Source organism: Mastomys coucha, unplaced genomic scaffold, assembly GCF_008632895.1.
Source record: "Mastomys coucha isolate ucsf_1 unplaced genomic scaffold, UCSF_Mcou_1 pScaffold6, whole genome shotgun sequence".
NCBI classification, from domain to species: Eukaryota; Metazoa; Chordata; class Mammalia; order Rodentia; family Muridae; genus Mastomys; species Mastomys coucha.
Window position 1 is genome coordinate 26,294,854 of NW_022196912.1, and position 11,946 is coordinate 26,306,799.

Sequence of the window (11,946 nt, forward strand, 5' to 3'; positions counted from 1 at the left end):
TCACATTCCTGAAGGGGAGGGGGCTTTGTTCCTAGACCTTAGGAGGCACTTTGCAAGTGATTCCTCATGGATTACCCCCTCTGGGGTCTGAGACTAAAGCACCAAGCTGAGGCCCTTCCCTGTGGACGACATGCCTGAAGTGGGCTAGGTAATGCAAGAATCCTCAACCCCGAAGTGTGTGGATTCATAAAGAATGTGCAGCCTTTAAAGCTCCTTGCCTAGTGGGCATGGACAGGAGCCTGCATGTTGTCCTTGTTATTTTGAGATAAAATTTCTCTGTGTAGACCAGGCTAGCTTTAAGCTCACAGATACCCACCAGTTTCTGCCTCCCAAGTGCTCAGAACAAAGGTGTGTGCCACCTCACCTCAGGGTAGATTGTGAGTGTGTATAACCTGTGTGTGCTATGGAGTGCGTGTAGAGGTCGGAGAACAGCTTTGTGGAGTCTGTTTTTTGTTTCCACATGTCCCAGGACTTGACTACATCAGGACTGGCTAGCAGATGTTCCAGCCGAGCTGTCTTGCTGGCCCCTGTATTTACTAGTTTCTGAGATAGGACTTTGTAAAACAGTCTAGGCTGGTCTTGAACTTTTCAGTCTTCTCACCTATTTCCCCTCCCCGGGGCTAGGATTTTAGGTATGAGCTACCATGTCCAGCTGATTAGATCAGTTTTAAAAGTTACTTTATATTATGTAAGTATTACACAAACACATTCTTATTTTAAAATAGTCTCCCTACACACACACACACACACACACACACACACACACACACACACACTTTAAATTTAATATGCTTTAGAGCTGGACACAATGGTGCATGCCTGAGATCCCAGCACTCAGGAGGCAGAGGCAGGTGAAGGGTCACAGGTTCAAAGCCAGAATGGCTTGCCTAGTGAGCTCCAGGCTAGCTTGGGCTACAGAATAAAATACTGTCTCAAAAGTCGCACACACACTTAGATAACAGAATCCCTCTGGAGGCTGTCGATGCTGTCTGCAGTGTAGACGCCACAGTTTTCTGTCGGTCTGTGGACCTAAGCCTGCCTCACAGGTTTGTGTTTCTGTGACTAGAACCATTCTGCAGTTTCATTTTACAGTCTGGCTTTTCACTTACAACAAGGCTGACCAGTTTAGCCACATAATTCCTAGACTATTTCCACTGTAGGAATTGTCATCTTTATGTAACCAAGCTCTGACCACTGGCCGTTTACGTCACAGCAGTTTGCTATCCAGGCGTGTTGTGGCAGTCAGTACATGTCCTTGGCATGCATGAGGGAGGTAGTAGGTAGCCCAGGCTGGTTCAAGCCTGGCATGAAGTTGAAGATCATGCTATGCTTCATGTTTCTGCCTTTACTGCCTAGGTGCCTGGATTCTTAGTTGTACGCCTCCAGACCATTTTCTGTGGTGCTAGGGATGGAAGCAGGGTCTGCTTGCATGCTGGGGTTAGCCTGCTTCTTTGTGCTTTTGTTTTTCCATAAGACATACCTGTAGGAAGAGAAATCCAAGTGGAAGGAGTGTGCATTTTGCATTTTACAAAATCTGTCAAATTGCTAGGAAAGAACTTCATCAAAATCTAAATTCCAAGCCAGTCAGCCTGCGTTCTGCAAACAGAGTGGGTGGGATGGGGTGTCTCCTTAGGATCTTAATTGTCATTTCCCAGATGATAAGTGAGGCTTGGCTATCTTTTCATATGTTTATTGACCATTTGTGTTGCTGTGGCTGTTTCTGGGAGTTTTAACAAATGTGGCATCCGTTTGCTTTACAACTTGGGGTTGTGACAGACCGCTTCCTGTCTGCCTGTGAGTGTCCAGAGGGTCACCTCTTGCTGGGCTATACACCATTTAATAAGCAGTAACCCCTGCACCCCCTGAGCAGGGGGCCTTGTGTGAGAGGCTGTGGAAGATGAGGTGGGTAGGTGTGATCTCTTCAGCGGGTCGCAGAGGAGACCAGGAAAGTTAGCAGCAAAGGAGCAGCCAGTGGCTTGACCCCAATGTCCCTCACTCTTGCCACAGCCAACTCTTGCTCTTGGGCAGTACCTGGCCACCCTAGAGAGGACAGGAACACTTACAGCTGAGACACAAAGCCTTTACCAAAAGGCTGAGTGCATTTTAAAGGGGCTTCCGTGAAGGCCATAATTAGAAATAACCTCCTAGGTTGCCCTTTGCACCAGCTGTGGAAATTGTCAAAAAGACCGCCACTGTGATAAGTGGATAGGCTGGGGCAGTTTCTGTTGTTTTGGGGACAAGGTTTCAGTTAATCCAGGGTGGCCTTAAAACTTGACTCTCGGAACCACTGTGAACTCTTGATCTCTTAAATGCGGGGATTACAGGTATAAAAGGCCCAGCTTTGGTCTGTGTGGGTTGGTTTGTTTTGAGACAGAGTCTCCCACTGTAGCCCAGACTGTCCTGGAACGTACTAGATAGCATGCTGGTCTCTAACTCAAGGTCTGACATTGCACATTGGAGAGTTCATTCACTTTCTGGGCACAGAAAGAGCAGCCTTTTGAACAGCTTCCACTTAAGTGAGGGTAGTAAGCACACCCAGGGCACACAGCTCCTGGCTACAGCTAAGGATGGACTTGGGGAAGGGGCTTGAGCTTCCTCCACCACAGACCTGAGGCACATCCTGGCATTGGTTACATTTGGCTTGATTCTTGGGGCAGAAATCAGGGTCCTGTACCCTCCAGTTCCATAAGAAATATCTTTATCAGGAAAGCAAGATGGTTCAGGGTAAAGACACCCGACACTGTGCCCGATGACCTGAGTTTGGTCCCTAGAACATGTGTAAGTGAAAGGAGAGAACCTACTCCTGGGGATTGTCCTCGGACCTTCACATGTGATCCTGCATACACAGACAGACAGACATATACACACACAGGCACGGGCACGTGCACACACACAAGCACTCACCCCAAAATGTGGAAGGTCTCTGGTCAAAACCAACTCCCTATCTCAGGTTACTTCTTTGACACCCTAGCCTGGCTTTCCTCAGGTGCATTTGTCTTCAAAGCTCGTGCCTGACTCAGCAGGGAGACCCTCTAGCTTGCTGCCCTCCTAGGCTCTGCTCTCTGGGCTAACCCTCAAGGCCATCCTATGACTCAGGCCTGCTTCCCTGTGCCCTTGCCCCACCCTTGGCTGATTTCTCAGGACTGCCTGTCTGAAGTTGTAAAATTGGATTAGGATAATGTTGGAATGGAATTCTGGAAGCCTGGTTTCTAGTCTTAGCTTCTGCTCTAGATTAGTTGATCAATTCAGTTTCCTGATTTGTAGTGTGGTAGAAATAGATTGCCTAATTCTAGGAATTCTAGACATTTATTATCTGGGGTGGGAAGGGCTGGATTCAGGATCCACCACTCCCCTTTGTCACCTATACTGCTTAAAACATCAGTGCTAAATTAAAATATCTGAGTGAAGCCTGAGAGCTCACATCTCCTAGAGACGTGCATATGAGGCGTCCTTAGGGGAAGGGGTACCCTGTCTGGCTTCCATAGACACTGCATGTATATGGTGCACAGACATACAGCAAAACATCCAGAAGAGACAGAGGGCTGGGAGTATGGGCAGATGATAGAATGCTTACCCATCATGCAAGAAGCTCTGGGTCTATTCCCAACACTGTACAAGTTGAATATGGTGGTGCTCACTTTTAACTCCATCACCTAGGAGGAAAAGGCAGAAGGACCAGATGTTCAAGGCCAGCCAGAGCTACAAGACTGTATTAAACACCTGGGCATGGTGATACACATTTACCTGCAATCCCAGTACTCAGGAGACAGAAGCAAAATAAGTGTTGCAAGTTCTAGGCCAGCCTGGGCTACCTTGAGTTCTAGGCCAAGTGAGACTTTCTCAAAACAAAACAAAACAAGACAAAAACAAAAACAAAATAAGCAACCAGCAAAACAAAAGAAAACCCACATGATATTTTTTTTGCCCATTAACCAGAGGAGGTTCCAGTGATGTCTACTGTTGGGGAAAGCGAGCCCTTGTTCTCTATAGCTCCACAAAGAACTCTGTGTTTTATTTAGTAGAGGGAGTTAACAAACTTAACTCAGTATTGACTAAAGATGCAGCTTATTGTGCTAGTGGCCAAAGAAACAAATGATGCCGACTGTCCCAGGGACACATACCGTGTGGCGGAGGATGTTGCCAGGCTCTGAGCAAGGCTGTCTTACAGGCAGAGCTGATCTGAGCTGTGTAGAGCAGAGAGGAGGGCTACAGCTTGGGGGAGGGGCAGAAGTTGCTGGAGAAGAGACTTCCTTGGAGGACCTCACCCGCGCATGAGACAATTCGGAAAAGGAACCGCCATGGGCAGAGAGAGAAGGAGAGTCAAAGCTGCCGATGTGTTTGAGAAAGCAAGAATATGGAACAGGGTTAGGGAGAGTATGCAAGGAGAGGAAGCTGCTGGTCAGATCACAGGGACCTACCTCCCTGCCATGGGAAGAAATTTAGGCTGAGTCTGCAGCTGTGGGCAGAGAGAACCTGGCTGCATTTTAACATGATTTAACATGATGTAAGGGGACTCAGAAAGTGGTGTGCAGGAGCAGAGGAAGTAAAGGGGCGCTATGTTTACCCTTTACTGAGGGTCAGGTAGGGAGGGCAGAACTACCAGCCGGCGCTACAGAATGATAACCTTGATACATCAAAATCAGGACATGGAGAGCAACAGAAATCAACAATCAGAAACACAGACCCAAAGCAAGACCAAGACAGTGAGAGGCTTCTGGAAGCAGATCACCAACAAACAGGTCAGCTTCCTGAAGAACTTCTGGGCCAGCCAGAGTACTGAGAATGTTTCTTCATTTGATTTTCTCGTTTTGAGAAGGGTCTGTCTCATGTTGTCAGTTCAGGCTGGCCTTAAACTCATCCTAGAGCTGAGGACAACATCCAGGTCTTGATCTTCCTGCCCTGGCCTCTAACATACTGGCATTGCAGGTGTGAGCCCCCACCCACTGGGCCTGGGGCCCCTTCTCATCTGTCCTGAGCTCATCCTAACTTTAGTCATCACCCTGGCCTTTCAGTGTTCACATCCCAGCTGCAAGGAGTGCACTCTCATTGTTTGCAGTGTCCCTATGTTGCCACATAACTGCCACTCTTCCCAGCCTCTGTCACCCAAGAGGCAGCGCCTGTGTCTGTATCTTACCTCAGATGGGCTGAACAAGAAGAACAATTCATTCCTCTGTATGTTTAAAAGCTGATGCTATTTGCAAGGAAATGGGGGCGGGGGTGTGCAAAAGTTCAGGTAGCAAACATTTGGTTCAACTTACTTTTTACATCCCAAGGATGCTGACAGCAAGAAACCAGTGCTCAGCTAGGTGTGCTGTCTGTCCCATTAGCCTGAGGTGGGAGGATCGCCTGAGCCTGAAAATTGAGGCCAGCTTGGACAGGAGCAGGATTCTAACAAAACAGCAACAACATATCGGTGTTTTGAGTATGTGCTGCCCTGCATCACCCGGGCAGGCACCCAGAGACCTGTCCTGAGCCATGGAAGCCAGTCTCAGCAGGCTAGGTCTCAGCCCCGACCCTGGATTCTGAGCTTACTAACGTTTGGGAACCACTAGGCCTCTGAAATGAACAGAACTGAACCTAGCCTAGAGCCCCCAAGGCTGCCTCACTTTCAGGGAGGGGGCCTCGCTAAAGTCACTGGGAGCTGTTTGTTTAATCTGCCTGGGGCAGATGAATCACACTGGGAATTGAGTGACTGGCTGAGGTCTTCAGGTGATTGGAAGGTGCCACTGGGGTTGCAGCTCTCACTTTCTGGGGTGTGTGTGTGTGTGTGTGTGTGTGTGTGTGTGTGTGTGTGTGTGTGTGTGTGTGTGTGTGTGTGTGTGTGTGTGTGTGTGTAAAGGCCGGAAAGGACCCAGGCTTTGATTTAAATTTCCTCTTCCGGATGGAGATGGCGGCCACCCCATTGTCTTCCCCGAAATACCCAAGCCAGCCTTCTGGGTTCCTCCCATCTTCTTTGGACCCTGAAACTCCAGAGGGTCTGCATGCCTGAATCAGAATGGTGGTCCCTCTGCCTCTTCCGCTGACCCCTGGATTCTGGAGAAAGGGTGGGGGAGGGGTAGTATGCTGTGTTCCTCTTGGTACACTCTCCCTGCTGGGGGTGATTAGCACCTCTATGCAGACTCAGGTTTCTCCAGGGTGACAACATCCACTTGAGCAAACTTATCTTCAGGTACTTTCTGTTCAAGTGTTAGCCCCTCTAGCTTCCGTAGATCCCATCTGTATTGGGCAGATGGTGTCTCTAGGCCCATTAGATTGGTTAGAGAAGCTAGGTGGTCACTTAGAATCCTGTCATCAGTGTCTGGTAAGTGAGGCCTGGGTCTGTGCCGCATAGCCTTGCCGACCCCCGAGGTTCTCCCGGGGCCCCAGACTTAGGCATCAGAGGAGCAGAGCAGGCATAGCAGGCAAAAGTGAGGCTGGTTTGGGGCTGGTTCCAGAGCTGCAGGGAAGTGGGCAGAAGATGGCTGGCCAGGGCGGCATGGGGAAGACATAGCAGGAGCTCACAGGCCTGCCTGGTGGATTGGGCATCCAAGTATAGGAATGACTGAGAGGACTCAGGGAGCTCGGTAGGTAGGGCTAAGGAATGCTTGTGCTAGACACACAGGATGGGCAGAGTCAAGGAGTCAGCAAGAAGGAAAGACACTTTTAGCTGATCCTCCAACTTCTGCATTAGATGCTGCTAATGAGAATTCTCTCAAGATCAGCAGGCTCAGGCCACTGGCCATCTCCTAGGGTAAATGAATTTGGCTTACCTCATGCTTCCTTCTCACACCTTTCCTCCATCTGATTGCTACCCTGAAGATAATGCTATTGCAGATGAGCTGCAGATCTGCCCATCCTGCCCTAAAAGCTTGGAGGTTACTTCCATTCCTGGTTTACATCCCTGGAATTCTCCTGCCTTTGCTGATTTCCCTCTGCACATGTAGGAAGCGTCACTACCACATAATTTGCCATCTAATTGCATGCTGTCTTGAATGAGGGCTGTGGTTTATGTGTGGTGGGTCCTGGGCACACAGTTAGGCTGTGAGTAACAGGAGCATGGCAGCTCATCCCTTCCATTTTCTTTCCCACCCCTCCCCTCAGGGTTCCTCCCCCAGCCTGGCTACTGCAGGTACTCCAGACTCAACTGTCTTGGTGTATGTGTGTTTCAGGCAGGCTCACAACTGGGTCCAGAAAAATGGATCTGGTTAGTGGGGGCAGGGCGTGTGACATTGGGCCAGATGCTACCTCTTAGGGGCTGGGATCAGGGTTCTATGGCTGGTACCCCACAGTTGCCATAGTGACCCTTTCACTTTACCTGTGAAGATGGATTTCTCTTTTAGCTTGAATCATCTGTGCCACCTTTTTGTCCTTGCTGGGAAGCAGGCTTCCCAGCCTCCCCCACCTTCTGCTGTCTGCCACAGGGAACAGCTTGTCCATTGCTTTGATTTTCACACGGGGCCTTGTCAGATGGTAGCCAGAGGTCCCATGGCCCTCCTGGGACACCTGCATTGAGATGCAGGAGTGCCCCTCTTTTCTAAGCCACTCTCTCAGTTGGTGACTCTGACCCTTCTGGTGGGCTCAGGCCTCTTGAGGACTCTGTTACTCACTTGTAACCAACCCACAGCCTGAGCTTTCTGAAGTCCCCACACTTGGCTGATGTTAGAATTACCTACAGTGGCTTAAAAAGAGCCCTAGCTTCCATCCAGGCCTATGATCCGAGTTGGCAGGGCCTGGTCATCTGTATTTTTAAATCTCCCTCTGGTGATCTTGATGGGGTTAAATCCCAGTGAATGTGGGCCTCTTCTGGCAGGGTCACCCATGAAGGGCTAAGAGAGAGGAAAAGATGGACTGCCAATGTGAGGCCTTCCTGGACTCCCAGGAGCCTCTGGGGCCCCTAACTGCTTACCAGGTGTTTCCTGGTCCCATTGGTTAAGCCAAGTCTTGACCCCCACCTCATCCCTTAGGAGAAGCCAGGAGGGAGAAAATGACAGGAAAGGGGAGATGTTGCCATAACAACTAGCTCCAGGCAGAGGCCTCCCTTCCAGGGGCTGGTACTTTACCCCAGCCCTGGTGGTTGCCATGGAGATGAGGTACTGAGGGACAGGGGGAATATTTACCCCACTTGAATAGTAGTCAGAAGCTGCCAGAAGGCAGAGCATCTCTAGGTGGGAGTCCCCCAGCCCAGCCTTTGCTCTCCTGGTGAATGTCTGACACTTTCTCCTGCTTGGTTGCTCTCTCTGTGGCTGTCTCCTTAGCAACAAGTCCTGCTAACTCCAGGCTGTTGGCTCTGAGGCTATTTTTAGCTTCACTGCCAGCAGCCCAGTCCTGGTCATTTGCTTGCAGCCTCCATATGGGTTGCACAGGAATAGGAAAACGAACATTTCCTAGCAGCTTTGGAGAGCCCTAAACCAGGACCTCCTGGCAATCATTTGAATGTCTGCTATGGACAGGATCTGTCTGCAGGGATGCATGTAGACAGAGGAAGCTCCTGAGGCAGTGTTGCATCATTCCTCCACCTTTGCTAGCTAGCAAGCTGCTCTGTCCGTAGTTTCTGCAGGAAGCCAAGGAAGATTCCATGCCTGCCCTCTAGGGAGCTGTAATCCCATGGAGATGAGTCCTGCTCTCTTCCTAACAGAGCAAAGCCAGCTGTCTGTGAGATTATACAGTGGAATGGCAGGGAGCAGGAAAGGAGTGGGAGATAAGGAACAGTGGGGAGAGATATGAGCAGGGGGTCTGAGAAGCCGTATCCAGAACTTTCTGTGATAATGGGATTGCTCTGTATTCTGTGCATGCATCCAAAATGGTGGTTCTTCAACACGTATAACATGGCTGATGCAACCGAGGAACTGCAGCTTAAGGCAGAAGGAAGAAAAGATGTAGCGATTTCTCATGTGTGGCTGTACAGCTGTAGGTTGTGCCTGTCCTGTGAGTGGAGGCAGCAGTAGAATCCCTCCTTCATTAGGACACTGCATACTACAGATGCTGAACCCAGAGCCGAGGTTTGTCAAGCTGGTGTGAGTGACCGTCACCCCTGGCCTCCAGGCAGTACTGCTCTTTGCTTAGTGATCTGGCCTGGAGGCTCGCCTTACCCCTGTGCAGCTGGAAACCCGTTTTCACAGCTCTTGTATGGTACTTTAATATCCCAGGAAAGCAAGAACAGGAGAAAGGAAACTTCCTGACCTGTCACAGGACACATACTGTTGCCACTTGGAGCATAACAAGCATAACGCTTGTCTGTTTGTTTGTTTGCTTTGGTTTGGTTTTTCGAGACTGAAAGGGTTTCTCTGTATAGTTTTTTTTCGAGGCAGGGTTTCTCGGTGTAGCTCTGGCTGTCCTGGAACTAACTCTATAGACCAGGCTGGCCTCAAACTCAGAAATCCGCCTGCCTTTGACTCCCAAGTGCTGGGATTAAAGGCGTGTGCCACCAACGCCCGGCTCATAACACTTGTCAATATGACACTTTCTGGCAGTTTACTGGTATGAGTACCACTGGAAAATGTAATAAAATGAAGTTTGCCTGAAGGCCAGGTGTAGCTGTACACACCTGTAGGAAGACGAGTTCAAGGCCAGTCTTGGCTATATAATGAGTTAGAAGCCAGCATGGCTTGCACCCTAGAAGTGCAGCCAAGCTATAGAGCAAGAACTTCTTCCTGAGAGGTCTGAGGTGTTGACTGAGCCAGTGGAGATCGCAGTGAGCAAGCCTTTTACAGTCCTTTATTTCTGAAAAGTCAGAGGGCAGCAAGAGGAGTCAGTTCGGGACTTCCTCCATTCTAGGGGTGAGAGGGTCCTAGGAATCAAACCAGAGTTTGAGAAAGTGGTCTACCATGGAGCTACAGCACAGCCCTAAGCTCATGGCCTCACAGCTTGGGCGGCCTAAATAGCTGGCGTAAACAGGTACCACTGTGATAGAGTTGAAAGGTGCACTGGGGCAGTAGAGCTTCCGAGTGGAGCCGGAAATGGCTCCTTTTCCTTTTTAGGGGAAGTTTGTACTCCTAAGGTTTTTGGTTTTTTTGAGCCTTCGTCTCACTCTGTAGCACAGGCTAGCCTCAAACTTGAAATGACCTACTGGAAGAGATCTCCCAATCTCTGCTTCCTGTGGGAGCCGTGGGGGAGGGGACCCATACAGTTTCCATGGAGAAAGCCTTTTCAGTAGCCCACCTGCTCTAATGGTCTCAGGGTGAGCAGGAGGGTTCCTCTTTCTAGTTCATCCCTTCCCTTCCTTATACCTGCACCTGTTCTAGCTGGTGTGTGCCAGCTCGCTGGCTGGGAGCCAGGCACCTGGGGTGTTGTTACCTCAATGTCTTCAGGATGTTGGTTTTCCTGGCTCTAGAGGGCTGATGTCATCACCCCTGTTTTGCAGATGAGAAAACAGACATCTTGGGGTTAAGTGGTCTGTGTCAAGGTCAAGGTGGTAGGATCAGGTCTTCCACAAGCCAGATAGTGGCACCCCGCTGGGGCATTCTCCGTCAGTTCTTTGTTCTAATTCATCTTGCAAACTGAATCCTGGCTAATCTTTGTAAAATGCCCATTCACCTTGTTTTTCCAGAACATCTGCCATGTTACAGAATATCTCCATTCATTGCTTGACCCCATTCCCACTATCAGCCAGTTAGCTTTAGTTAAAATTGAGAGGGTGGGTGGGAGAGTTCTTTCTTCCTTCCCTTCTATCTACCTGGCTCCTCCAAATCCTGTTCATCTTCTGATCTCCCTTGTCCTATCTCTCACCCACACCCTTCATTTGATGCAGCCTTCTGCTATCTACTTGGCGGTTTTGGTTGTTATCCGCACAGGAGTTTGCTTTTCAGTGATTTCCCGCATCCCCCACCTCATCTCCCCAAGTCTAGTTCCTGAAAGCAGGAAAGTGTTCATTTTTGTATCTGATGCTTCTGTCCTCTAATGGAGGGCCAGGAGTGGCGTGTGTGCGTGTGCGCATGCACGTGCCTTGGGGTACTATGCCTTTGCTTAGGCATGGCATGAAATGACCTGTGCTGGCTCTAGGAGACATCAGCACATGTGTGAGAGTATGTGTGTCTATTCCATAATTGTTGAGACAGGGTTTCGTGATGTTCAGGCTGGCCTTGAACTTGTGTTAGTCAAGGATGATCTTAAATTTCTGATCTCTGGTCTCCCAAGTTCTAGGATTACAGGTGTACTTCACCACCAAAGGTTTTAACAGCTGCAGATGCCTTAGCCTGTTCTTAACAAGCAAAAAAATAAGACAAGCAAGCGAGACCCAGAGTGACCTGGGGGACGTCGGGACTGGGCGGGGAAGAAGTTTTCAAAGTCTGCTTGTCAACCACTCTTTTAAAGCACACCCTTCTTTCACCTGTAGCGTGGCGATGGGGTTTAACTCCCCAGCAGTTATTGGCCTGGGGCGCCCTCAACCTGCGTGGGACACCTTCTATCCACTCACATCTGTGTTCCGACTTTCTCTAAACTGCGTTTCCGTAAACTCCGAGCCTCATCTCTAATCTGTAAAACTCGCTAGCGCGCTCCGGTACTCGCTTTTTTTTTTTTTTCTCCCCCTCTGTTCTTGCTTTTGCTAAACTCACTTTCTACAACTTTCTCCCGGCACTTTCAGGCTGTCTGAAGCCGGCGCTCCTGTCCCACCACCGCTGCTCTGGGTCCCCCGCGGCCGGCACGCACCCTGCCTCCCCCGGGGTCCCCATCTTCCCTATGTAACCCCACACACACAAACACACACAATCCCCAGAGTTGGGGGAAGGGAGCAGAACTGGCCATCCGATAGAGCTGGCTGGAGGGGCGGGGCCCTGGGAACGGACTGGCTAGCCTCTCCCCCAGGCCCCCCGCGCCCCTCGGGCCGGGGTGAGGGGCTGGCCCAGCGCCAGCGTAGGAGGCCGGCCCCCTCCCCCGGCCCGCGCGTAGCCAACCAGGAACTCCAGTGGGGCCCACGTGACCTGGAGTTCTAGACAAAGAAAATGTTCCCTCCCTCCCCCCCGGCGCCCC

The 11,946-nt window shown here is 50.2% G+C and overlaps 1 protein-coding gene and 1 long non-coding RNA gene across 5 annotated transcripts in view; one reads left to right on the forward strand and one right to left on the reverse strand.

Moving 5' to 3' along the window:
* Dnmt3a (DNA methyltransferase 3 alpha) overlaps positions 1–11,946 on the forward strand; it is a 102,973-nt gene that overhangs the window by 69,206 nt on the left and 21,821 nt on the right. The gene's annotated exons all lie outside the window — the stretch shown is intronic.
* Positions 665–7,987, reverse strand: LOC116080638. The gene is made up of 4 exons (XR_004114511.1): positions 7,295–7,987; positions 5,259–5,388; positions 3,575–3,653; positions 665–1,480 (listed from the first exon to the last, which is right to left on the reverse strand). It is a non-coding gene; the product is annotated as an uncharacterized LOC116080638 (long non-coding RNA).